Source organism: Fukomys damarensis, unplaced genomic scaffold, assembly GCF_012274545.1.
Source record: "Fukomys damarensis isolate Sample0158 unplaced genomic scaffold, DMR_v1.0_HiC HiC_scaffold_4, whole genome shotgun sequence".
In the NCBI taxonomy this organism is placed as follows: Eukaryota; Metazoa; Chordata; class Mammalia; order Rodentia; family Bathyergidae; genus Fukomys; species Fukomys damarensis.
In genome coordinates this window covers 15,722,620-15,748,566 of record NW_022900916.1, presented here as the reverse complement: position 1 = coordinate 15,748,566, position 25,947 = coordinate 15,722,620, and the positions used below count along the sequence as shown (strand labels likewise).

Below are 25,947 nucleotides of genomic sequence, written 5' to 3'. Positions count from 1 at the left end.
CTTATTTGAAGTTATTAAGTTGCAATCAATGAAATTCAATCAGATGTTTATGCAAATCACAGAGAACAGATTCACAGTAATTATCTGAAAAAACTGAGAGTAAAATTAAGCAAGCCAAGGAAAGAGTATTGGTACTTGTTCATAGTTTTGGTATGTTTAATATGGATCTAAAGGTAGTTACTAGGTTTCTAAAAAAACCTTCTAGTTTGGATTTTAACTTTGGACACACTAAAAAAATTCGACATTATTTTATATGAAGAATTCTTTGTAACTCTTGTGTTATAAAATCATTTAAAATTTCTAGTGTTTACCAAATGATCCCATGTGCATTAAGATGCAGTAAGCAATATACTGGAGCCAGGTATAGTGGCTTGTGCCTACAGCCCGATACTCATGAAGCTAAGGCAGGAGGACTGCTTGAACCCAGAGGTTGAAGGCCTGTCTGAAGGACAGTCTAGGCTAGTGAGATTCAGGCCCAGGATTAAAAAAAAAGGCAACACATTGTAAATCCTTAAGAAGCAGATATGCACAACTCTGATTAAGCATTCTAGACTTCTGAGGTGGACTGTTTACCTAATGTTAAGTCTTATTCATATTATTTAAAAAAGAACTGAGCCAATAGGTTTCAAAGTTAAAAACAAATTCCAAAATACTAAACCAGGAAGCCATTTGTGTGCATGTGGGACACGTACGTGTGTGTGTGTGTGTGTGTGTGTGTGTGTGTGTGTGTGTGAATCTCCCTCCCTCCCAAATCAATCTATCTCCCCAAACCTAAAATGAGCTTTCTTCCTTAGAGGTTAACTTTCCCCCTTTTCTATTTTAATACTTTCACACATGGTCACTTTCTCTAGTCACTGGGTGAAAAGGGCTATGCCCTGAGGAGTACTATCTTGACTTAAAGGAAATTAAATTTGCCTTCACATCAAATGATCACAGGGTACCTTTTGAATTTCCAGAAAAAGCACTTAAAATCTCTAGATCCCTCTGAGTGAATCTTACACTGGGGCCACAGTTAACGAAAAATGCTTGCTTAGCCGTCCCAAGGGAAGGAAAGGTGGAGTGCCTGTGGTGAGAATTTCAAACACCCCTGGGAACACCTGGGAAATCTGGGGGAGGTTCTCTGCTGGGGACGCCACTTTGAGAGTGCAGAGGGTTCCAATTTCTCTTGCGGAATGAGGAAATGTCAGCAACAGAGAAAAAGTTATTTCCCTCTATGCCTGTAGTCCTCTCTTGTCTTCTCATTTCCCAGCAATGACAGTCAATAAAAAACAACTGAAACACTGGAAAGGGGAAAAACGGAGGGGGCGTCAAAGAGAAAGGGGGTGGGGGAGAGGGAGATACTGACGGATTTAATCAGGAGGCTGAGACAGAAGGATCACAAGTTCCAGGCCAGTCTGGGCAATATAGTGAGACTTTGTCTCAAACAAAACAGACCACTCAAAGAACTAAAACGAAACAAATAAAAACCACAACACCAAAAAGGGCAGGAGACTTAGTTCAGTGGTAGAATGCCTTAAAAGCATGAACAAGGCAAGGGGTTCAATTCCCATTACCACAAAAAAAACAGAAGACTGTTTATTGTTCTGTCTCTCTTCCCTTTTACTCCCCAGCCTCTTCAAGTTCAACTTTTTTCTGAAGGAAAAAGAGCTATTTGTTAGTTTGTAAGTTTCTCTGTTTTGCCTTTAGAGAGGCACAAGAAGTTGCTGACAGCATAACTGATTGAAGTTGTTAGAGGAGCCTGCGCATGGACAGGCTAGCAGCAGGGGGGAAGCAAGCACCCCAGGCAGGCAGTGGGCCCCACACTGCCACACACAGCCAGAGACCTGTGGGGACATGTTTTCTGGGAACCTCTTTTTCCTGTGCACTGACAGTCGCCTTGCATTGTGGTTACTATAAAATAAATCCCACTGGTATCCAAGCTTTACAAAAACACCTTTATTGTGCTAAAAAAGGGACAGCCAAACTGAACAGCCTCAACAAAATAAAACAAACATCAGTAGAACATCCTCTTGTTGCACTTTGGCTAGTGTGCAGGTGTACCAAATTTCTATGGCTGTTATCATGGGGCACACTCTCAAGCACTGTCCCTCACACCTTGAACACACGCTGGGAAGAAAGTTAGCTATGGATCTTAGTGCTTTTCAGGATATGTGTAGCAACTCTTCTTTGGCACTTGGCTGGAGTGGTCAAGCCCTCACCAAGGACAAGGATGGGACATGTTATCAGGGTATAGCTCAAAGTCTTTCAAATTTACTTCATATTCATCTTCAGTAATATACTGGTGCTGGCTCATCATTACAATTGTGGATTTAACTTTTCAAACTCCTTTTACTGGATGTCCAGAGGGCTCTGGAGGCACTTCATCACTTCTTTGAAATTTGCTGTTATCCCCAGCAAAAACGGAATTCCAAATGTTCCAAACACCTTTTTGAGGAAATGCATCACTATTATCAGTAGCTCATTTTCCTTATCTGTCTACCTGGTCCAAAGGTATTTCCTCTATTCTAAATGTTCAACTTCTTGAAAGAGATAAACATTTTAATGGCTCATCTTATTGATGCATACAATGATTTTGTAGAAATTTCTAGCAGCCTAAGTTTTCCTGATGCTGCTCCACAGCCTCTTTCCATTCTTCCAGTAGATCCCAGATACAGCGGTGCTTGTCGGCATATAGCGCTATTTCTTTTTTCCTAAATTGGCTGTTTAACCATATATACTTAAAGCTCTGCTTGCTCTCAAAAGTCTGTGATTTTCATCTGAAGCTGCTGATAGTAAAGTTTCTTATGTTGTCTAGGCTTGAAAGAATTGTAGATCTCTGAAAGTACCTTCTTAATTACGTATCAGAGGACAGTATGGCATCCTGAGTAATTGTGCTCAGTCTAGCTTGTGAATATTAACATGGTTTTATTTCTAAAACTATCACCTTTGGTTTTTAGCCTTTACACATTGCTTAAGAATGTTCCATCAAGCTGGGCTTGGTGGTGCACGCCTGTAATCCCAGCACTCGGGAGGCTGAGGCAGGAGGATCACTGTGAGTATGAGACCAGCCTGGGTTACACAGTGAGTTCCAGGTCAGTCTCACTATGTAGTGAGACCCTGCCTCAAAAAAGCCAAAAAAAAAAAAAAACAAAAAGAATGTTCCGTCAACAAATCATATACCAAGCTATATTATGAGTGTAGACTAAGGATAAAGTAGAAATTTGAGTCCTTTAATTTTTTCCTAAATGCTTTCAGCTGTAGCCATGCATTGTGTTGTGTATAGCATCTCATCTGAGAACTTAGGTTCTGGAAGTGAGAAAAATTTTTTATCAAAGTTCATTTTGTTGCAGAGCTCTTAAATAACAGAATAAAAAGAAAAGAGGATAATATGGGTCATCCTATAACTTTATGACTTGAAGAACTTGAAGAACTGGAGCAATATAGGATCTTTGGCAAGCCCAATTTTGAAACTACAAAGTTTAATGCATTCAAAAAACAAAATCTTTCAAAGTGTTATTTTCAATAAGTTCCTAGAATTAAAACATATTAGAGAAATGTCTGATTGCTAAAACTCATAGAGGTGTGATTAACTTCAGGATCCTGCTGAGATAGATTAGTGCATGGCAAAACTGGCTGGGGAAGTATGTGTGACCTGTTAATTACAAGATCCCAGAACACAGGCATAGTTTCCCAAACCTCGCATGTGGACTTCTCTGGAGAACTGCAGCAAGTCTGCAATAGGATGGCTTGAACCTAACATCAGCATGAGGAATGGAATCCTAGCACTGGCTTTCAGGACTCATACATAGAACTTCTCATGGCTTTTCTTGAGATTTGGACAGCATAAAGGATACAGGCACCAAGAGCTGGCTATGGTGGCTTCCTCATAACTCCCCCCACCCCTTCGGGGTATACTTTCATCTTGCTTTTTTCTCTTTTACTTGTCCCAAGCTCACTCTGAGAGCCAGTTTCTCCCTTACCCTTTACTTTTACTTTTTCAAATTAACTTTGCTACCATTTTTTGCCATTTGAGATGAGAAGATCCTGAAAACCAATTCCAGAAGGAGATGGGAGCACCACAAAACCCAGTAACATTTATTTGGTGAGTTAAATTCTGGAATGAGCCACCCAGTTAACACTACGACACCACTGAACACTGATTACTGATCATGTATGATAATCATTAAATAAAATACAAAAATTTGAAACTACTTGGTAAAGAATCAATAATTCTGTTGAATACATCCAATATAATTAAAGATTAAGAGGTCATAGTAGTGGTCAAAGAATCAGGGAAAAAGGTGCTTTTCTCTGAACCTTACTGTCATTTCTGCTATGCTCTAAACCACAGCTAGAGAGAGGATATTGTTATAATGACTTGGGTGCAAATCATCCCAGCCACTGAAATGGATAAACTATTACTCAAAGAAGAATGAAAAGCAGAAAGTTTATGAATATCAACAAGACAATCCTTACATTTATTAGGAGTTTTATATATATATATTTTCTTTTGGTGCATTCAGAGATTATTTAAAAACTTCGAGAATAATTTCTCTAAAATTTAACACCTGTGTGACATTAATAACTCCCTAAGAGAAAACCCACAGCAAGAGACATTTTAAAATTGGGAAAAACAATGGTAGTCTTTGGTGAAGCAACTGTTTTAAGAGTATAATAAAACTTCAGGGCTTTCAATAGTGCTGTCATGCTCTACACAGTTAAATTTTATATCTGGCTTCAAGAATCAGCTTGTCATTATGATACATAATGGTGAGACCTTAAAATATTGGATTTTCCAGGAGCTGTTGATGTTCTTACACTGTTGTCAAAAAGTGCTTTTCATGTTTTGGTTTGTGATTTTATATCCTGTTATAACCCTGGACCAAAGTTACTGACCGACTGGCCAGACTTCCGCTATCCAGAAGCTCCCTGAACCCTGATCTCCTGGTTTTTTATGAAGACTTTGCTGCACAGGCAATATTGAAGCATGGACAATCATGTGGAAATGTGACTGGACAAAATGGTATGACCAGAGAGAGAATAACTGTGTGGGGAAACCCAGCAAGACCTGCATTGTTCTTGGCCTCTCTGTGGAGCATTCTTCCCTCCAGGTCAGAACTTCTCTGGAATGTGGGTCTTACTACAGACAAAGGTAGTGAAAGAATTTCTTAGTTTCTATGATGTACATTGGGAAGAAAAATTCTAGTTTTTATGAACTGCCTTGGACAGGGAGTTGAGAGTCAATTTATGAGCTGAGGGCCAGGGATTTAGCTCAGTGGGTCTGCTGCCTGCCTGGCAAGGACAAGGTCCCAAGTTCAATCACCGGCTCCAAAAAACAAAATTTTCTGAACATTAAAAAATGAATGAGGGGCTGGGGATTTGGCTCAGTGGTTCCTCCACTGGCCTTGCAAGTACAAAGGCCCAAGTTTGATCATAAATGGCTATTTTTATTGGTGATGCCCAACATCCTGCATAAAACCTATGTAACCAAAGGTGAAGATTCTGACAGAGAATCTGTCTTTTGACCAAAGGTAGTTGGAACAAGAAGGTCTGAACTTAAATAGCCTGAGAGCCCAAGACACTGTATATTTTAAAAAGAGTATATATGCACAAATACATTTCTCTGGAAAGTGTTCACAGCTTTCACCAGGTTCTCAAAGAGATTTGTGATAATTATAAAAGGTTAGAAATAAAACCAAAACCACTGTCTAGAAAGCCAATGATATCTATTCAAAGGTAAAATAAATATTGCATAAAATGTTGACACTGTATACCTATGTATTAAGTATATCCACAAGTGCAAATGGCAGCATGTGCTGTGTTAACACTGGGGAGCAAGATAAATTTGGGGTGTAGCACTTCTCAGTGTCATGTTTTAGGGCCCTAAGAGCTGGGGCTTTCACAGTGAAAGCCTGACTCTAATCAAGGACAGACTGATGAAGAGGATGTCTTATTTCCATTAGGCAGTATGCTAGAAAGTTTACACTCTCTGATTTAGTTATCAGAAATGGCCCACAAGGAAGGCATTTAGTTACTGTTAAGCTGTCAAAAACTACAGTTTTAAACTTATCCCAATGGCTCAGTGACAACTTAACTCCATTACTACATTTCTAAAAGTCAGTTTGCAATGGTCTCATCCAGTAACTTCTGAAAAGTCCATCAATCCCGTATACACTCCTGCTTCTGAGAATCTGTTGGTCTCTGACCTCTATAGTTCCCAAAACCCTCAATAAAATCAGCAATCTACTTTATTCAGAACAGGTGTGACTTATAAGTTGGTCTCCACTGTCCACCAACAAATTCAACTTTCTGTGTCAGATATTAAGTACTGGCTTTTTCCTTGACAATAAGGTTCCACAACCAGTAAGACGTCTAGAAGACTGGTGCTCATGAAGTCTGACTCCAGAACTCAGGCGTCAAGTCATTTTCTTTTCCCAGAGCAAACAGGTGCACATTGGGCTTATGTATGATGGAGATGGCAGTAGGAATGCTATTTTAATACAATATATGAAAATTTATTTGCTGCTCCATTCTATTTTTAATGGATACTATGAATGGTTATATCTCTGAAGTTATGCAGTAATTATTCATCAACTTTTACAATCAAAGGGTTTCCTCCCACTTTTTTTTTTTTTTGAGACGGGGTCTCATTAAGTAGTTCAGGCTGGCTTTGAACTCACTATGTAGCCCAGGCTGGCCTTGAACTCACAGTGAACCTCCTGCCTCAGCCTCCTGAGTGGTGAGATTACAGGCGTGCACCATTGCACCTGGCCTCCATACTTTTAATTGAAACAAATTTACAATATAACTCCTTAAATGTTAACCAATGCAGAGTTTCCAAACATAAGTAACAGTATAGGGCTGGGGAATTAGCTCAGTGGTTCCACTGCCAGTTTCACAAATGCAAGGTCCTGAGAGTTCAATTCGTGGTACCAAAAAACAAAAACAAAAAAAACCCCATAAGTAACAGTATATTTTTGTATTACTAAGACATATTTTCTTAAAAATATGTAACCCTTTATATTGTTTACAGAACGCTATGAAAAAAACAATCCTACAGAACACATTTTTCTATCATTAAATCACCTTTATTGACATAATGAACTTACTAGCCTTTGAATATACCAGTACAGAAAATCATGTACAATATTTCTTATACATAAAAGAATATAAGGCAAACAAATAATATCTCCCCAAACTGAAACAAAAAAATACTATTTTCATAGGAACTTAAAGTCTGAAGTTCTTTTTTTTCCCTGATTGAGTTTACATTTTAGGTATACAGTACAGATTCATCATTGGGATGTTGTACCTTTACATGACAGGTCTTGGTTCTCATTTTTTCCCCTTGTCCCTGCCCTCCCTTCACCCCCTCCCCCTTTACAAACACTTTATTTCCATTTTTTCATTTTCTCCTATTTTTTCTTTTCCCTTATTACCTTTCCCCTACTCTTCCCACTTTCCCTACACCTTTAGCCCTTTTCTTCCTATTTCACATTGTCAATTATCTCATTAGGATCTTATGTACTACTATAGTTTTTCATACCAGAGAAACTATTCGGTATTTACACATGTGACTTATTTCACTTAGGAGTATATCCTCAATATGTATCCATTTTCCAATGATTCTAATTTCTCATTCTTTATGGCTGTATAGTGTTCCCTTTTATAGAAAAACTACATCTTCTTTATCCAGTCTCCAACTAATGGGCAAATGGGCTGTTTCCAAGTTTTAGCTATTAAGAACTGTGCCGCTATAAACATAGGTGCACATATATCACTGTGATATGATTCTTTTAATACTTTTGGAAAGATACCGAGAAGAGGGATGGCTGGGTCAAATGGAACCTCCAGTTCCAGCTCTTTGAGGTATCTCCATATTGATTTCCACAGTGGTTGCACCAGTATGCACTCCCACCAACAATGGAGAAGGGTTCCTTTCTCCCACAACCCCGCTAACATTTGTTATTGGTTGATTTCATGATAGCAGCCATTCTTTGGGGGGGTGAAGTGGAATCTCAGTGTTGTTTTCATCTGCATCTCTCGAATGACCAGTGATGTGGAACATTTTTTCACATATTTACTTGCTGCTTTTACTTCTATGTCTGAGAAATGTCTGCATTTCAGATGCCCATTTTTGAATTGGGTCTATATTTGGGGGGTGCTGATTGTTTTGAGTTTTTTGTATATTCTAGATAAGAGTCCTTTGTCTGAGGAGCAGTTGGTAAAATTTTTCCCCCACATTGTAAGTTGTCTTTTAGTTCTGTTGATGGTTTCTTTTGCAGTGCAGAAGCTTTTTAATAAGATGAGATCCCAGTTGTTGACTCTTTCTGCTAGTTCCTGTGCTACTGAGGATTTGATCATAAAGTCTTTTCCTATGCCAATATTGAAGTTCTTTATAAGGACAGTATTCTCTACAATGCTCTCTCTGGCTTTCACTGTGATAGTTAATATAAAGCTGAAAATTTCTGGACTTTAAAATTTTCATTTTAAAGTCTGCAAACTTGGATAAGCAGTCATATAAATATGACTAGATATTTTTAAAAAATTTCATTTAAGAAGTCTCAATAAGGGCCAGGGATTTAGCTCAGTGGTTCGGTGGCCTGCTTTGCAAGTGGAAGGACCCGAGTTCGATAACCGGTACTAAAAAAAAAAAAATCCTTTACTGTGGATTGGATCCAGAAGACACTCAGCCAATGAGCTGCATTCTCAACCTTTGGGCCGGGGATTTAGCTCAGTGGTTTGGTGGCCTGCCTTGCAAGCGCAAAAGACCTGAGTTCAATCCCCAGTACAAAAACAAAAAAAAAAAAAGTCTCAATAATTCAGAAAATAATATGCAAAGAGATGGAATCTAGTGAGGCTGCAAAACTAGAAGGGAAGTTTGTAGGAAGGATGAGACTAAGAGCAGTGTAAAACGCTCACTGTAGAGAAATAGAAGGTAATGAGTTAGGAAATTTCTAAAGAAAATGAGTACACCCTTGGTGCTCATATGCTACAAGATACCAAACACGAACACACATTAGGCAAAGGATGATCCTCTAAGCCTTCGCATAGTACTTTAAAAACTAAACAGAATTCTAAGACGTTTATTGGTTTCAGATAAGTCAAAGAATATTAGAAACCAAATATGTGACTTGATTTGGAACAAATGGTAGTTTCAGGTCACCTTATTTCAAGTTTTCTATTACAGACCGTTCAAGGGAAAGCATACAGAAAGTTACAAGAACTCTGACTAGAGGTTTTGACAGTCAACAGAAGCAAATAAGCACTGGTGTCATTTTCACAGAGAGAAAATTATGTATAAACCCATAAAAACAGACAATTGTGAAGGAACATGAAGGTTGAAGAATTTAAGGATGAGGGGTAAAATGTTACACGTGGTGATATCTAGATAGATGCATGCAAGTAAATTAGGAGAAAGATTAACACTAAAAGTTGAGCCCCCATCATCATAGTAAAATTGCAAGTAAAAGCAAGAAATGGCTATCAATAAGGACCAAAAGAAGTAATCATTTTAATCTAATAAAACAACAACCGAAAAGCAGATATGGGTTGGGCATATGAAATTTTTTAGCTCTTTATGGAATACAGCAAATTTATATTGCATCTTTCCATTTTTTATACTTAGAAAATGAAAAATGCTAGGTAAAACAGACGTTACAAATGGTGGAAAGAGGCATAGTTGGTATCCAAGTACTTTATTACTCCTTTTGAAGGAAAACATCTGAGCTCAAACATCATTCCCTTACTCAAGCACCTGGTGAAAGCTGATGGGCTACAGTGTCAAGGAAGCCACGTAGGGAATTCAGACTTTTCGTGTGGTGCCAGAATGACACCATTAGCATTTATGAAGTTATCAACGAGCGAAGTTTAATGGTGCTGAGATTTTTCCACATACCTTAAGCAAATCCATAAACAGGAGAAACACTGAGGCAAGCGTTACTAGAAACTAACTAGAGGATATATGACATGTCATTACAAGTTCCAACCTCTTTCTCATACACATCTCTGGGATTAGCTTGGCATGACAATGTCAGTTCCACTCAATACTGAAAGAACTGTTAAGACTCAGAGAAAAGTAGTTTAAATGTGTAAGAAGTGAACATCCGATGAAAAATGCAATCACCCTATGCTGAACTGCTTATTTTCAAAAGTCAGAAGAGATGGAAAGGATGTCAGAGTAGGTACCACTGCTTCCATACTATGCTTTCTGCCCAACCTCCCTTCCCTCATCATTCCTTTCTTGTCATACTTTTAGGAAACTGATAAATTCCTTACATCCTGAAACATAGTTTGAAAATTGAAGTTTAATTGACAAATAAGGCTGAATCTTTCCTAGAAAAAAGACTCCCTAAAAAGCAAGACTGAGGAGTGTATTTAAAAATATTCACTGGTGTTAATAAAAATAATAAAAGAAAATCATCTAATAACAGTAAAAGGGTTAAATGAATTATAGAAATAATGCAAGTCAGGAATATTGTTAAATGAAAAAATATATATACAGCTATATTTATGGTATGGTCTCATTTTTGGAAAGTAAATATATCTATATCTGCGTATCTATATCTATATATGGATTATATATCTCCCTAAAAAACAAAACAAAAAAAGTTAAGCCAGAGGGGATTAAGGAATTACTTTTGTCTTTTTGGGGCTTTTACACTCATATCTCAGGAAACTTGATTAACAAATAAACTTACCCATTTGTAAATTGTTTGAAGACAGTTTTTTTACTCTAATCTATTTTTATTTCAGAGATTTCTTAATTCACATTATCCATTACTTTGTTATCTGAGTCTTCTGCACAAAATCCTTTTATTCCACTTCTAAAAAGTGCATACTACAGCCTAAAAGTACAAAATGAAGGTAGCTCAGTTTGTATGAACTGTTACTTTTCTGCAGGCATTAACATACTTCTAACTTTACTTCCTAATTTCTTTAAAAAGGCCTGGAGTATTAAATTGCTTCCCAAACCTTGTCCCTCCCCAACAAAAATCCCTTTGGAGACTGCAAATATAACTACAAAAAGCAAACAATTAAAAAAAACCAAAGACACTAGGTAGCATCTCGGAATTAATAGTTCTTATGTAGAAAATGTGTACTTCAAAGTACTGGAAAAAAAAATCTATGACGTGCACTTGTGACTTGGCTTTCCTTCTATAGATCTGAGGATCGTGCCACCTTTGCTCCTGGGACGCTCTATTCCTAGACTTTATTTTTATGCCAATTACAGTTAAAAGAGGAAAGTGGTTTTCCTTCTAATACTTGGAATATATTGTTTAAAAGCTATCAATTAGCCTTTCATAATTATCACAGAGCAAAATAACTTAGTTTCATTTATGCAAAAATATAAAAATGCATTTTATTACATCTGGGGATAATGAAACAAAATCAGAGCATGTGCTGGCATGTAAACAGTCTTGCTAATTAAATCTAACGCTTGATGAATCAATTCATTAGCAATAAGCCAGTCTACTAGATGGCTAGTATCAGGAAAGAAGAATAAGAGAATCTCAGCAAATACAAAAACAATTGCAAAGCCAAAGATTAAAATCAAACTAACTTGTTAACATAAAAGGAGGACACTGATAAACTTATATTTTTTACAAGTCATGAAGGGTAAGGTGGTACAATGGGGATAAACAGATAAATGTTTATTTGAACCACACAATTTTTTGTACCAAAATCACAGAATGTAAAGACATTTTAGAGGTTTATACACAAAAGCTAAATAAGAAGGTTTCACCATAGATATCTAGGTTTTTAAACTTTGTATTTGAAGATCTGCCCAACTTGATACATAGCAATCACTCAGTAAAAAGTAAATTGTTTAAAATTATCAATAATAAAGAATGATTAAACACTTCATTTGCCCAAAGCCACTTATATGACAAACTTCAAAATAAATGCATAGTACTAGGAGTAAGGTTGTCAGATAAAACACAGTATTCCCAATTAAATTTAATTTAAAAAGAATGCTGTTAAAAGTATAAGTATGCCCGTGGTCAGGCATGGTGGCGCACGACTATAATCCTGGAACTCAGGAGTCTGAGGCAGGAAGATGGATGTGAGTTGAGACCAGCCTGGGCTTCATAGTGAGTTCCAGGTCAGTCTCAACTACACAGTGAGACCCTGCCTCAAAAACAAACAAACAAACAAACAAACAGTACAAGTATGCCCCAGTGTATAGTACTATATAGTACAAACATACTCTGTATAGTATTTGAGATACACTAAAACAAACAAAACTACTGCTTATCCGAAATTCAAATAAAACTGGGCTTCATCCTTATTTTCATCTGCTTAATTCTGAAAGAGAAATATCCTACTCCAGACCCCAGCTTTAAACTTCACTAACGGACTCCCTTGGGGATCCTAGCTAGAAAAAAAAGCAAGTCTTAGTGCATTCAAACCGAATGCTACAACATACACACTTACCTCAAGGCAAGCTTAGACTCTCAGGGCCCACACACTGGTAATCCTCATGCCAAAACTACCTTGTTTATATTTTATTTGTTGTGCACATTATTTTATTCTCAATTAGTTATCAGTATTAAAATGGAATGAACAGATATTAAAAACATAATTCCAGGTTCTGGCCTTTTTTTCTTTTTTTAATATTGGAGATTCTGATAATACTGGGAACACACTGCCACCTATTAACAACAGGATCTGGACGACTGCTTCCTTAGACAAGGTAAGCATAGGTCCCATTTACTGTAATATTTATAATCCTGTTATCCTAATATCGAGCTGAAGACTATTAATTTAAAGTGACTACAGTATTACTAGATGCAGTGTAAAACCTGGTGTCATTAGATTTCATCTAAACTCATTTTGCATCCGTTCACTTCATTTCTTTTACCTGGCAAGTCCCTTATAAACTCTGAGCTCATGCCATGTGCTCTGTTATGTACATACTTTTCATATGTATTTCTCATATGTAGTAGATGGAAAGGAGCAGAAATGATCCTACAGTCTACTTTTTGAATCAGTTTTTCAGCTTGATATAGTCAGGGAGTTTGTCCATTTTGTTTATTTTCCTGTTCCTAGCACTTAGCACAGTGCCTAGTACATGGGAGATGCTGGTTAAATATTGGCTTGATTAATGAATGGTCACCAGAGAAGGAGAAGCAAGAACTAAAAAAAAAAAAAAAAAATGAATATTTGTTATGGAGTCAGTAAGGGAAAGTGTGCTGATTATGTTGACAATCATCAAAACATGTTGTTTGCAGTCACTGAGGTATGTCATCTTTGAAAAATAACTACTCAGCATAATAACCTTCAAAATCTGGTAAGCCTCATATAAAATATACTGTTTTCTGATATGTTGTCAAGACACATTAAAGGTCATTATAATCCATTACACCACGAAACAAACCTAGACTGTTTTTGTATTTCCTAATTCTACCCCAATTTCCTCAGTAAGGAAGGACATAGAAATATAAAGCAAAAGAAATGAAAGCACAGATTTCCTGTATGAACAATTTGGTCCAAAAAATTATGGAGTTAAAATTTTCAAACCAGCACAGAAATACTCTACTCCAACCCCAGCTTTAAACTTCACAACAAACTTCCCTGGAGATATTTTTCCTTACGTGTAGAGATACAGTCATAGTCTTTTCAGGTCTGTGATAGAAAGGATTTTGGTTGTTTCTTGTGTAAGACATTTAGGAGATAAACAAGGGGAAGAGTGATAACTGAATTTCAAAGTTGCTGATAGCTGAGAGAAAGGACAGAATATTAAAATCAGAATTACTTCAGAAAATCTATGATGTTTGCCAGACCAACAATATATAAGAATCTCTTATTCTTTCAACCCAAATACTGAATATTACTGAAAACCAAGGTAAAGGGATGGACTACAGGGAAGAGGACAAAGATGCTCATTTCAGAACATAGGGAGACACTAGCAATGGTGATATACAGTATTTCTAAGAATGAAGGAATGTGCAGGGTCTATGGAAAATCCAGAATTAGAAGAGCATCTAAGCCTGCCAATCAAAATATAAGAAATTAATTGTCTGAAACAAGACCCTCAGGGCAAACACAAATAACGCATGGAAATAGCAAACTTAGATGGGGAGAGCAAAGCAGCTGTGGGCACTGTAAGAAACCTCATGCAGGAAGACACAAGACAATATACGCAGGGAATTATGAATATTATTAACACTCAGGGATCTGGCCCCCATAAGGAAGCAATTACAGAAAGATAGGTGACATATACTGAAGATCTAAACCGGAACAGTGATGACCATGAGAAAGGAACAAATGGCAGGAGCTCATTATATCAGGCTTAGGACGGTGATCAGACTCACTCTATTGCTAGTATTCCCTTGGACTGAGCTGTGGATTCCTGACCAGATGAATCATAACTTGCATTGATTTCTGAACCCTGTTCAGCTCTAATACAATGCTGACAGCCCACAAATATGACCACCAACAACACAACTTGTTGATGTAAATGGTTCAGCTTAGGGAATGATCAACAATTTTAAATACTTTACAGACTCTCTGTCTCTTTCCAGCTGAAATTTCTGCCTGGATCTCCTAGTTCTGAGGTCTAGCTGTCTCTTAAAACTTTATATGATATAGGTTAATTTGTCCTTTTTGCAATTTTCTATTATACCTGCTTTCCTATTTTTGCTCTCAAGTCATGGCCTGCAGAAGAACCTTGTTTTTCATCGTGTGCTTGTAATGTATTTAAGGATAAAAAGGATAAATTACTAACCACAGCAAAAAAGCACTAATTAAAAGATTTCTTTCAAAAAGGTGGATGCTTGTCAACTTCTACAAATAAAAAATATTATTATCTTCCCACTGAAGAAATGAGGGGAAAAAACTTACATGTTTTTATAGTCTGAGTCATTAGCTAACACTACAGACTTAACAATAATTTCGCTTTTTCTTAGGGTTCTGAATGACAGATAAGTAAGGATTAGAATGTATTTCTTTTCAGTAGTTGAAATCACTCCAATGCCATATTTTATCTTAACGCAAATTGATATTTAGCTAATATTTCATAGTATAATTAAGTTTAAGAGATATCAAAAACAGTAATTTCTAGTTATGTTAGCACACCCAAGGACACATAAAAACTGAGGTGATGTTACCCGCCACAACACTGTCTGCCTTATATACCCATGGCTCTCCAACTTTAATGTTTCTGAATTACCTAGAGGGCTTTAGTTGCTGATGCAGTTGGTTTGGGGTGAATTAGCAACTCTAACAACTTTCCAGGTGTGCTGCTGATGCTGGGGAACCATATTTTGAGAATCACAGATGTACACCAACCTGGAGTATGAGTGGGGGAGAGGAGATGGTGTCCTAATTATGGTTTATTACCATCTAAAAAGCTTCTCTAAATTAGATATTCCAATTCTAGTCAGACAGTTTACAGAGTTAAGACTTAATTATGGGAAAAAATCCAAATACCAGTCTTTTTCAAGGAGAGAAATTAAGAAATGATTGCAACTGTGTTTCATGGCTATTTTCACAGAGATGCTCTGTGGGAGAGCTTAAGATGTTGCAGTTTCATTAGCATTATCCAGTGTTGCTATGGGGACCAACTGGAAAGGCATCATCGTACACAAATGAATGAAAGAGGAGAATTGATGAATAATGATAATAAAAGAACTTTAACATTTCTGAGAAAATAAAGCAAAATCATACTGAACATTTTCTGGTATTCATAGAAAGGTTTTAAATTGTCCTCTAACAATGAGATAGTCACATATAGAGCTCTTCATCTTTAGATGATGTGTAATTTCTTTGAACATCATAGAGGAAACCGAAATCAAAATTCTTTTATAAGGATGAGAAGAGCAGCAGAAATCACATTTTGAGACTTTTTTTATTAAGTATAGTCAGGCATGATGACCCCCAAGTGGGGGCTGCATAAAAAGGACCAGCTTATTTTGCTCATCTGGTGTCAGTTTTGCATAGTATCTGGGATGAAGGGTTCAAGTAGGTTTGAGACAGCTCTAGGGAGTAGGGAAAGGAGAAGTATAGGTGTCTGGCTTGCTCTCAGTTTCTCAATGAAAACTAGGAAGAACCAGGGACAAAGAAATAACTATAGAAGTAGATTTAAAAGTGTTGGGGAAGCAAATATTATTAGAAATTGGTTGATTAGATATTATTGATTATAGTTTGCTTAAGGTTTGGAAGAAGGCTTACATTAGAATTTTAGAACCAACTGAGCAAAGGTGATAGTATCTGTGGAAGTTTCTTCATATTTTCCATTTCAAATTTCAGTTATTTGATTTTAGATGAAAATCTAACAGCAAAATTCTTAAATTAATATATTTATATAATGAATCAAAATTTATTGTAACTGAAATTCCTTGCTCAATGCCTTACAATATAGCCTTCAAAATAATCCCTTTAAAAAAAAAATCCCTTTTTGAAACCTTACTACAGCCCCCTCTTTGAAGACTTTAAAATCATAATCTTTGCATTCACAAGACACCATTTACTAAAGAATATTGTGATTTTCTGTTTACAGGCTTGCTTCTCCTCTGTGATTTCCTCAAGGACAAAAATCATGTTTGCCTTATTGTTCTACCTAGCAGGCAGCCTGGTTCCTCAGGCACTCTTGCCAGGCATTTAGGGAATGCTCTGGTGCATTTGTTTCTTTTTCACTCCACTCATGAAATTTATAAAGCCTGAGCTGCTATCTTTGGTATCTTTTACTGGATCTCAGGAAGAGGACTTAAGCCATATTATGTCCCTGAACTTTAATACAAAGGTCTAATCACTCTCATCTGAGGAGTTCACTCTATATTTATTACTCCTTAGATAAGGAACAGAAGCAGGGAGCTATTAGATGTTTCGTTTTGGATGCAAGGATACTGGTTAAGAACACGGCAGGTTTCCAGATTCTAAGTTTGTTGGTCCTACTCTGCCATATTTTACAAACTGGACAAAGCTGTTTTTATCCTAAGGACACTGTGGCCATACGCGTATGATATACCTTTTCACCAGAGTAAGAACTTTTATAAGTTTTTCTTCTTTCTCAGTGACTCAAAAAGAACCACAGCTCTACCCTCGTACAGGACTCAGGAACAATATTACTATGCTATCTTTATTCATTCAGTCTTTTATGGAAATGCTTAAAGAACAGCAGGGCTCTATGGTGACAAAGGCACTTTAGGCTCAGTTCAGTATTCCAGGCATCGTCTTGTCTTTCTACTTTTTAATTGTAGCTGTAATACAATGACAATAATATATCAAGAGTCTCTCATTAGCTATCTATTTCTTAATTAACAAGATCAGGAAACCATAAGTAATGGGTCTTTGCTATGCATGCAGTTAAAAAAAAAATGTACCAGCTAATACATTTATGCACCAATATACAAGGAGTTATACAAGCCCAAATGGAATGACTAGGACTGAGAAATTAGCTGTATGTCCCAAACCTGGATCAATTGCACAAATTAACCACAAATTTAAGAGGCCTGATTTGAAGGGCATCAGAAAGGCCTCTATTCCTCAAAAACCTATGTTGCTTGCTGCTGACATATACAATCCTGTCTTTATCAATCTATGCTTTGTGTCATATGCTATCCTCTCTTACGAGCCATCTTTAAAAATGAGAGACATTACTGCAGAGGCACTATGTGGTGTCACTTAAAATCTCAATATGATTTTTACCACATCATCTGTAAAATGGATTTAAAAATAAAGCAATGAATAGAATGCACTCCTTTTGCTCAGCCCTGAGGTGGGCACAGCAGGGAAAAGATTCAAGGCATGTCCAAGTGCATTTCATGAGACAAAACATATACACATGAAACAAAGTGCAGGTAATACTTTCACTGGCAACATTTGGGATATTAAGATAGCAACACTTCTCGAAGTTTTTTCTTTAAGCAATGGAACGCTTTTCCAAATTATCTTACACATAATTCTAACATATAGATCCGATAAGAGCACACACTCTTTAAAGATGTGGGGGGAGAGGCTAAGGGAGCAATCTGTTCTGACTGTCCTTCATTCCCCATTGGAGCTCCTTGGAATGAGGCTTCTGAAATTGCAGTTAAAAAAAAATCATTAAATTTAGCTCATGAAGATGGGGTAAATTAACAGAAGGAAAAATCCATAATGGGTCTTACACACAGAGGAAATTCCAAGAGATTCTTCTCCAAGTTAGTTTTTGAAGTCTGGAGGACTTATATGGATGAAACAGAGGAGGACACAAAAAATATAAAGAAAAGTTCATTGGCAATCGGAAGGAAAGTGAGAAATAAAAGGGGGCAGAAGAGAAAGCTACCTCAAAAACCGAGATTTGTTGAAAAAGAAAATAGGGAAGCACCAGGATTTTAATCTTTGGAACTGATGTGATGACAGCAGAGCTGAAGAAGGGAGGCTGAGGCATTAAAACACTGTGGGGAAGACAGACAAGCCACTGCTGTCCTGTGAATCCGCTCTGGCTGGTGTCTTCACTGCTTCTATCTTCCATACAAACTAATACTCCATGCAGACGCCACTCGGCTTTCACCATGCAGCTCCCCTCTTCCTGTGCACCATCTAATCTCAAGTGAGGCTGACCCCTACCTCCTTCAAGAGCCCACTCCCTCAGGCCCATAAAGTTCTTTCTTCTCATCCTCTAACCTGCGACCTGCTCTCCTTAATACTCAATAAAAAAAAAAATCCTATTAATCTCTGTGAAGTCAGACATTGCCGTATCTCTACCTTATAGTACCCATGAAGGTCACAGACCAGCAAATGTTTGAAATCACCAGGTTATGCAGTGGGAGCACAGGAGAGAAAGAGGGATGAGATTACATTTTTCCTTCCTTCAAGTGTGAGAATATGCTTATCAAAGAAAGAAGGTGAATGTATCAGTTTGGGATGCTCTGATGCTGGCTATTAATACTGACTCACTAGGAAATTTCCTTTTTTTTCCCCACCTATACTGTATTCAAACATTTAACTGCAACAGAAAAGAAGGAAATTTATTGGGCCTAAATTTTGGAAGCTACCATGACACCAGAAAGAAGAGAATTAGATATAACTACATATAAAAAACATACAATATACATATATGAATAAAAATAATAAAACCAAGTATAAATAGTATTTAACATGAACAAATTAGTAGAAGTACAATTTATATTAAAATTCAAATTAATGATATGTCACTTTTCCACCACTGCACAGACACACATCACAGTTTGATAATATACTTTATTCTCAAACATAAGTATCTCCACATTGCTGGGAGTGTTAGCACATTTATAAGAAATGGAAGCCAGGCATGGTGTCACATGCCTGTAATCCCCAAACTCTGGAAGGATGGGGCAGGAGGACTGGGAATTTGAGACCAGACTAGGCAACTTAAGTGATTTAGTGAGATCCTGTTTCAAAATAAAAAAAAAAAGAAGGGCTGAGGATATAGTTCAGAGTGAGGGCAGCAGCAACAACAACAAAAACAACAACAAAATGTAAATCTTGACAAGTGCTGTGGTCTGATGTTTGTGTTCTCTGAAAATTCTGACATTGAAACTTAAAATCCAGTATGCTAGCATTAGAAAGCAGGGCCTTTGGGAGACATTTAGTTCACAAGGACACAGCCCTTATGATAAATGAGACTGTGCCCTTTCACAGGAGGCCCCAGAGAGCTGCTTTGCTCCTTGTACCACATGAGTACACAGATAGAAGGAGCCTTTTATGAACTAGAAAGTATGTCTTTAACATACAAATCTGCGGTGGCTTTGACCTTGGACTCCCCAGCCTCCAGAACTGCAAGAAATACATTCGTGTTACTTGTAAGCTATCCAGCATGTGGTATTTTGTTTCAGCAGCCTGAATAAGATAAAATGTTTATCAAAATTTAAAATGAGCAAGGCTTGGCGGCACATGCCTGTAACACGAGCATTCTGGGAGGCTAAGGAAGAAACACCGATTGGCAGTACGAGCCCAGCCTGGATTACACCGACTTAGTGAGACCTTGTCTCAAAATAAAATTTAGAAAAAGGGTTAGGGATATAGGGAAGTGTGAAGGCCCCGGGATCAATCCCCAGTACAGAAATAATGCATGTATAATTTAATACAAAAATTCCACTTGTAAGAAACACAGCGATAATTATTTTAGCATTCTTTCAAACTTTTTGTTCTGTATTCAAAGAAATGAAAATTACCTAAATAATTGAAACAGAAAGCAAGACAGTAGCAAGAACTTAAAGCCTCTGAATATTTGCATAAGTAATCAAAATATAATAATCATGTAGTCAATTTCAAAACCCAAATGAAACTACACAACTATTCTGTGTCCCTGCTTTGAATTAATACTGCCAACAATGCTGGTAAGAGTGGCTTTGTGGTGTTGTATAAGGGTAACACTAAGAGAGAATAGACCTAGGGGTTCCACTTACAGTGCTATTGCTAAAAACCAGTTGGCACTGCTTTTTGCTTCTTAATTTGCTCATCTCCTAAATGTTGCAGATGTGAAAAAAGGAGTATGCAAGGAACAATGCTCCAGAAACTATGAGTTGCTAACAACGTGGATAGGGCAGTGGAGAGAAGCAAACATAGCATGGGCTCTCTGAAAACAGTACCCTCCAGTGGCTAAGAGGGAAGAAGATGGGAAGAGGGGTGCCTTAGCCTCAGCAGTGGACATACAGCAGAAAGATGTCTAATCCCATTCAAGTGACAGTTGTCAGGAGTAACAATGCCATCATTTGCCAGGCATCCAAACATACAAAAAGATCAGCACAGAGTATTATGGTCACAGTCCCAACATGGGAACTGAAGTCAGAAACTGATGATAGAAATAAAGCATGAAGAACTGAAAACAAGCTGGGTGCTTTGGCACAGGCCTACAATCCTAGCAACTCCAAAGGCTGAGGCAGAAGGATCATAAATTGGAGGCCAGCCTGGATAACTTAGGAAGATTCCTCAAGTTATCTGGCTGCACCTCAGCATCCCACTGGTTTGGGTGTTTCCATGACAGGATGTCACTAAGGAGCCAAAGAAAGTGTGCTGGAGTTTCTAATGAGACAGAGGGATGTGGTGGCGGTGGTGGTGCTGGTGGTGATGACCTGAGAGTATGCAGAGGAGTAGAGCAGTATGGGTGGGGTAAAAGGCAGATGGAGAGAGGCAACAAGCCAGGGAGAGATAGATGGGAAAGACAGGGAGACAGAAACAAGGGAGAAATGGAGATGTGGCAGTAGAAATAGAGATGGGGAGAGGCAGGGATCAGGAGAGAGAGCAGGGAGAGAGAAATGGGGAGAAAGACAAGGTAGAGATAGAACTAGGAAACCACTCCAGGCACAAGGTGCCCCAGCACATAGCAGATGACCCGACTCTAATCTGCTTCACCCACTCCCTGGCCAGGTCCCTATGGCAGTAATCAGCTCTCAGAGCCTCAGTTTCCTCATCCATGAAACGGAGACACCAGTGCTCTCCATGACAGAGCTAAGTAACAAACACAAAAGTGCTGAGTACCCAGCAAGAATTCATAGTAAGTGCAACGATTTTTATTATCATTGAAAACTTGCCAAACTCTACAAAATGTTCATAACTTGAAGGAACCTGAGAGAGATTAGAAGAAGGACTGGCAGACCTTTTCTGTACAAGTCCAGACAATAAATATTTTCAGTTCTGTGCCTTGCAACTGTAACTATCTGCCCCCTCCATGAAGGGAAACTTTCCAAGATCCCAGTGGGTGCCTAAAACCATACACAGTATCAAACCTATTTACAATACGTTTCTTCCTATATACATACAGTTGTGATAAACTCCTATTTATAAATTAGCCCCAGCTAGAGATCAACAACAACATAATAGAACAATTATAACAAAAACCTTTTAAAAAGGGGGCTGGCAAAGGAGCTCAGAGGCAGAGTGTTTGCTTAGGTTCAATTCTCAGTTCTGTAAAAACAAAACAAAATAGCAAGGAAATGCTTATTAGGTAGGTGGCTACTTTTTAGGTAGAGGTAAGGAGTAAGCAAGAACATTTCACAGAAGAAATAACTAAACTATGTCCTTTTTGTTTTTAAAGACAAGTTTTTGCTATATAGTGAAGACTGGCCTCAAACCAGCCATCTTCCTGCATCAACTTTCAAGTGCAGGGATTACAGGTATATACCCCTATGTCCCACTAACTAAATCTTGAGGAGTAGAAGTCTGTGGGGTAGATAGGCAAAGAAAAGATATTCTAGGTAGAAAGACAATAGGAACTAATCTTAGACTGGTCAAAAACTGACACATTTCTTTCAAAATAGAAAGAGATAATGGGAGTGGATCATTTGGGCAACTGGCTTTTGGAATCCTCTTTCTCATACCCTAGGGAGTACAAGATACTCTACTTGCCAGACAATACTGCAGTGCAGGAAGGCTGACAAGAGCAGTATCACTGGGTGCTTGACTCACAACTATAACAATGGATATACAATTGCTTTAACAGTGAAACAGCTAAGAGGTCGCTATCTAACGTTCAAGGTTTCTGGAGCAAAGGGCATTCATTCCAGAGAGCAGCAGTTTCAACACTTACTCATCTCTTAATGCCTAAGTTATCATCAACTGGGAATACAGGGTGTTGTTTGTGTACAAACATGCACACTTGAGTAGCCTGGGGGAAGTGCCTTGATTCTTATTATTCATTTGTAATTTGGATTTCAAATTAATATGGATTTCAAATTAATTCAGAGTGGGCAAATCAAATCAGATTAGGTTACTGAAGAGGAACACTTCAAAATTCAAAGCATTATCTTACATGATTACCGCAGACAGGCTTTGTTACAATGCTCCAAAAAGACAGATGTTATTTCCTTTCAAGAGATTTCCTCTATTGTCTAGTTGATACCTTGTTCCTTCTCTTGCAATTTACTTTCTGTTTTGCCTTCCTCTGAGATTTTAACCCCAATTACACTGATGCCCACTTCCAATCTTAATTCTTTGGGTCTCATTATTCACCTCTAAAATAATGTCTGGTCTTTAAAATAGCACACTTATAGGACATAGGTTTTAAAATCACTTTTAGTTGAGTCTTTTTTTTTTCTTTCTGGCAGTCCCTGGTGGCTGCTGATGTTTTCAAAAGGGAGATGAGTGGAAAAAGCAGTATACTTTAAATTGATGCCAATTTCCTTTCTTAATGAAGCAGAAACTACTATTTTTTATTTGCTTTTTGAAATAATAGACTAGATTTTTTTTTCTCAAAAATGACCTATTTGAAGTAAATACACTTGCTAATAGGAAAGAATAACTAAATTCCAAATTGGTCAATTGAAGAACTCTTTGAATTAGGAAAGGCCTCCAGCTGTCTTGATACCAGTACTTAATTTAAAATAGTACCATGATGGTTCATTTTCTCACTTTCAGAAATGAAGGCAGACATCTTTTATGTGAGGCATACTTTCAGAAAAGATTAAGAATATTCACAGATTAATAAGGTCATCTATTGAAATATCTTTTTAAGATGGGTGGGAAGTTAGGTGATAGGAGACCCCTCATTTGAAAAATCACAATCTAACTTTAGGACCAGATGGCATTCATCAGAGACTTTAGTGATAAGTGAACTCCACACAAAACACACCTTTTATCATTAAAAAGTATTACAGTTGGGCCAGGGATTTAGCTCAGCAGTTCTGCTGCCTGCCTTGCAAGCACAAATACTTGAGTTTCATCCTTGGTGCCACCCACCCCCAAATTATAGCTGAAGATCAAATACCTGATATATTTCCATAAGAATGATTTCTGACTTATTGATGATGCTAAACCAGAATAGAGGATCCTTTTACTGTGTATACAAATTTTCAAAAACAGAAAATTCTAGTTACAAGCATTTATCTGTTCTGGATAATAATAATGAATACAGTAAACTTTATTATATCACTAACATTAACATTTTCAAAGAGTTTTCAAAATTTTATCCATACATATACACACAGGCACACACACAATTTTCAAGACAATCATCCCTCTACCCCAAATCCCAGACATGAAGACTTGCTTGAAAATTCTTACATTCTTGTAAAATCTGGAAAAATTTATTACTGATCAAAACAAAAGTACAGAACATGAGCACTATGGCCATTTTTAATCATGGAAGAGATATTGGATGTAAAATTTCTTAACATAAAAAAGCATAACTTTAAAATTTTTTATTTAATAAAAGGAATTAAAACATACAGATTTCCATGTAACAAAGTAAAATGTACACTCAATAAACAGACTTAACTCTTTGATTTGTGCCTCAGATTAATTTTCTAATGGTCTCACACATCAGGAGTGATATACATAAGGGGGAAAAAGGAAGGCCTCAGTTCTATGTGGTTGAGGTGCTTAAATTAGTGGGGCCAATTCAGGGGTTGTGGATGAGACATGCTTTCATTTTGCACATTTTCCCAAAGCACAGACAAATCCCTGCTGGCTTTTGAGCTTTAAACATTTTAGAAGACTTATTTGGCTTGGTATCCAGTTCTAACTGAAAAAGGAGCATGTTTTATTAAGAGTCTCCTAGTGACCCAACTTGCCCCCAGATCCATTTCCATATCGTGATGACAAAAGGCCACTTCTGCCCAGCAAATCTGATTCATATAACCCAAGAACAACACTCCATCATGCAGAGAAGATCAAGTTCTTTTGCATGGCCCATCACATAGTCCTTACCCTTCTCTCTTGCCTCGCCTCATCTCTTGTACTCCACTGTTTTGTTTTTTTTTTTAAGGCAGGGTCTCACTGTGTAGTTGAGACTAACCTGGAACTCACAACGATCCTCCTGCCTCAGCCCCCTAAATGCTGGGATTGTATACGTGTGCCACCATGCCCGGCTACTCCACTGCATTCTTTAGCCTTTGTAAAACGCATTCCCAAGCTGTTCTTCACATATCTTCCTCTATGTGGAGGGCCTGCCTTTCTGACTTTAGCGTAGGTATCACCTCTTCATGAAAGCTATCCTAACCCCCAGACAGCTTAGTAACACAGAAGACTGAGATACGTTGCTGATTCAGTGTGACATTTATTTTTTATTTTTATTTTGGTGGTGCTGGGGATGGAAGCCAGGGCCTTGTGTGTGCTAGGAAAGCACTCCACCACAAAGCCCCCCACAACACCCAGTGTGACTCTCCAACATCATTTTCCTGTACTTGAAAAGTGGCACCTTTAAGACCAGAATTTTATCTTTTTGGTGCCTCTAGGGCCTCACACATAATTAGTGCTTAACAAATGCTTGCTGAAACTGAAACCCTAGATTAAAGGACTTCTTTTTTCTCCTAGGGAGAATTATCTGTGTAGTCCATTATTTTTAATGGGGAGATTCTATTAAGTGTTTTGGAAACCACTTGGCCTGAAAGAATACAAAAACCTAAATCTGTGAAATGTCCACATCTACAAAAATAAGGGTTTAGAACACCAGACAATTCATATAAGTTGGTTACTAGCTTTATGTCTTGTCCATTAAAGATATTTCCCAAAGTGACTTCTCTCCACATCACCAATGAGACATTCTATAAATATTTATATTAAATGATAAGTGACAGCTTGAAAGGGGGAAGAAGCTAGTCAAACTATCTGGTTGGGACAGAAAACCACAAATCAGTAAATACAAAGACGGTCCTTTCATGCAGCTATTGATATTGCACGAAAGGTTAATCTATATAAACCTTCACATTTAAAAAATCATCTCCTAAAAACCTCACCCTCACAGCATAAAACTGAGGTAAAATCATTACTTTTGTTTTAGTCCTAAAAAATAAGTTCAGGTAAAATGATTTATTTAATGTCCCACAACTATTAAGTGCATTTGATTCTTTTGTTAACAATTCACAGTGTTCCTTGAACCACACTATACCCTCAGTCTCAAGGTAGCACCAAATTCCAAGGGCTGCATGCACAAAGGACAAATTTATAGTTCTCTGTCAATGAGCAACTGGTGAACGTAATCTAAGTTCCTAAGACAAAGATAAGCACGGTAAAAAATGGTGATGAAAAAGCCACACCATAAAAAATACCTGCTATATATATATA

General features: G+C 37.5%; 1 protein-coding gene across 6 annotated transcripts in view; it reads right to left on the bottom strand.

Moving 5' to 3' along the window:
* Znf277 (zinc finger protein 277) overlaps positions 1 to 25,947 on the bottom strand; it is a 118,819-nt gene that overhangs the window by 76,272 nt on the left and 16,600 nt on the right. The gene's annotated exons all lie outside the window — the stretch shown is intronic.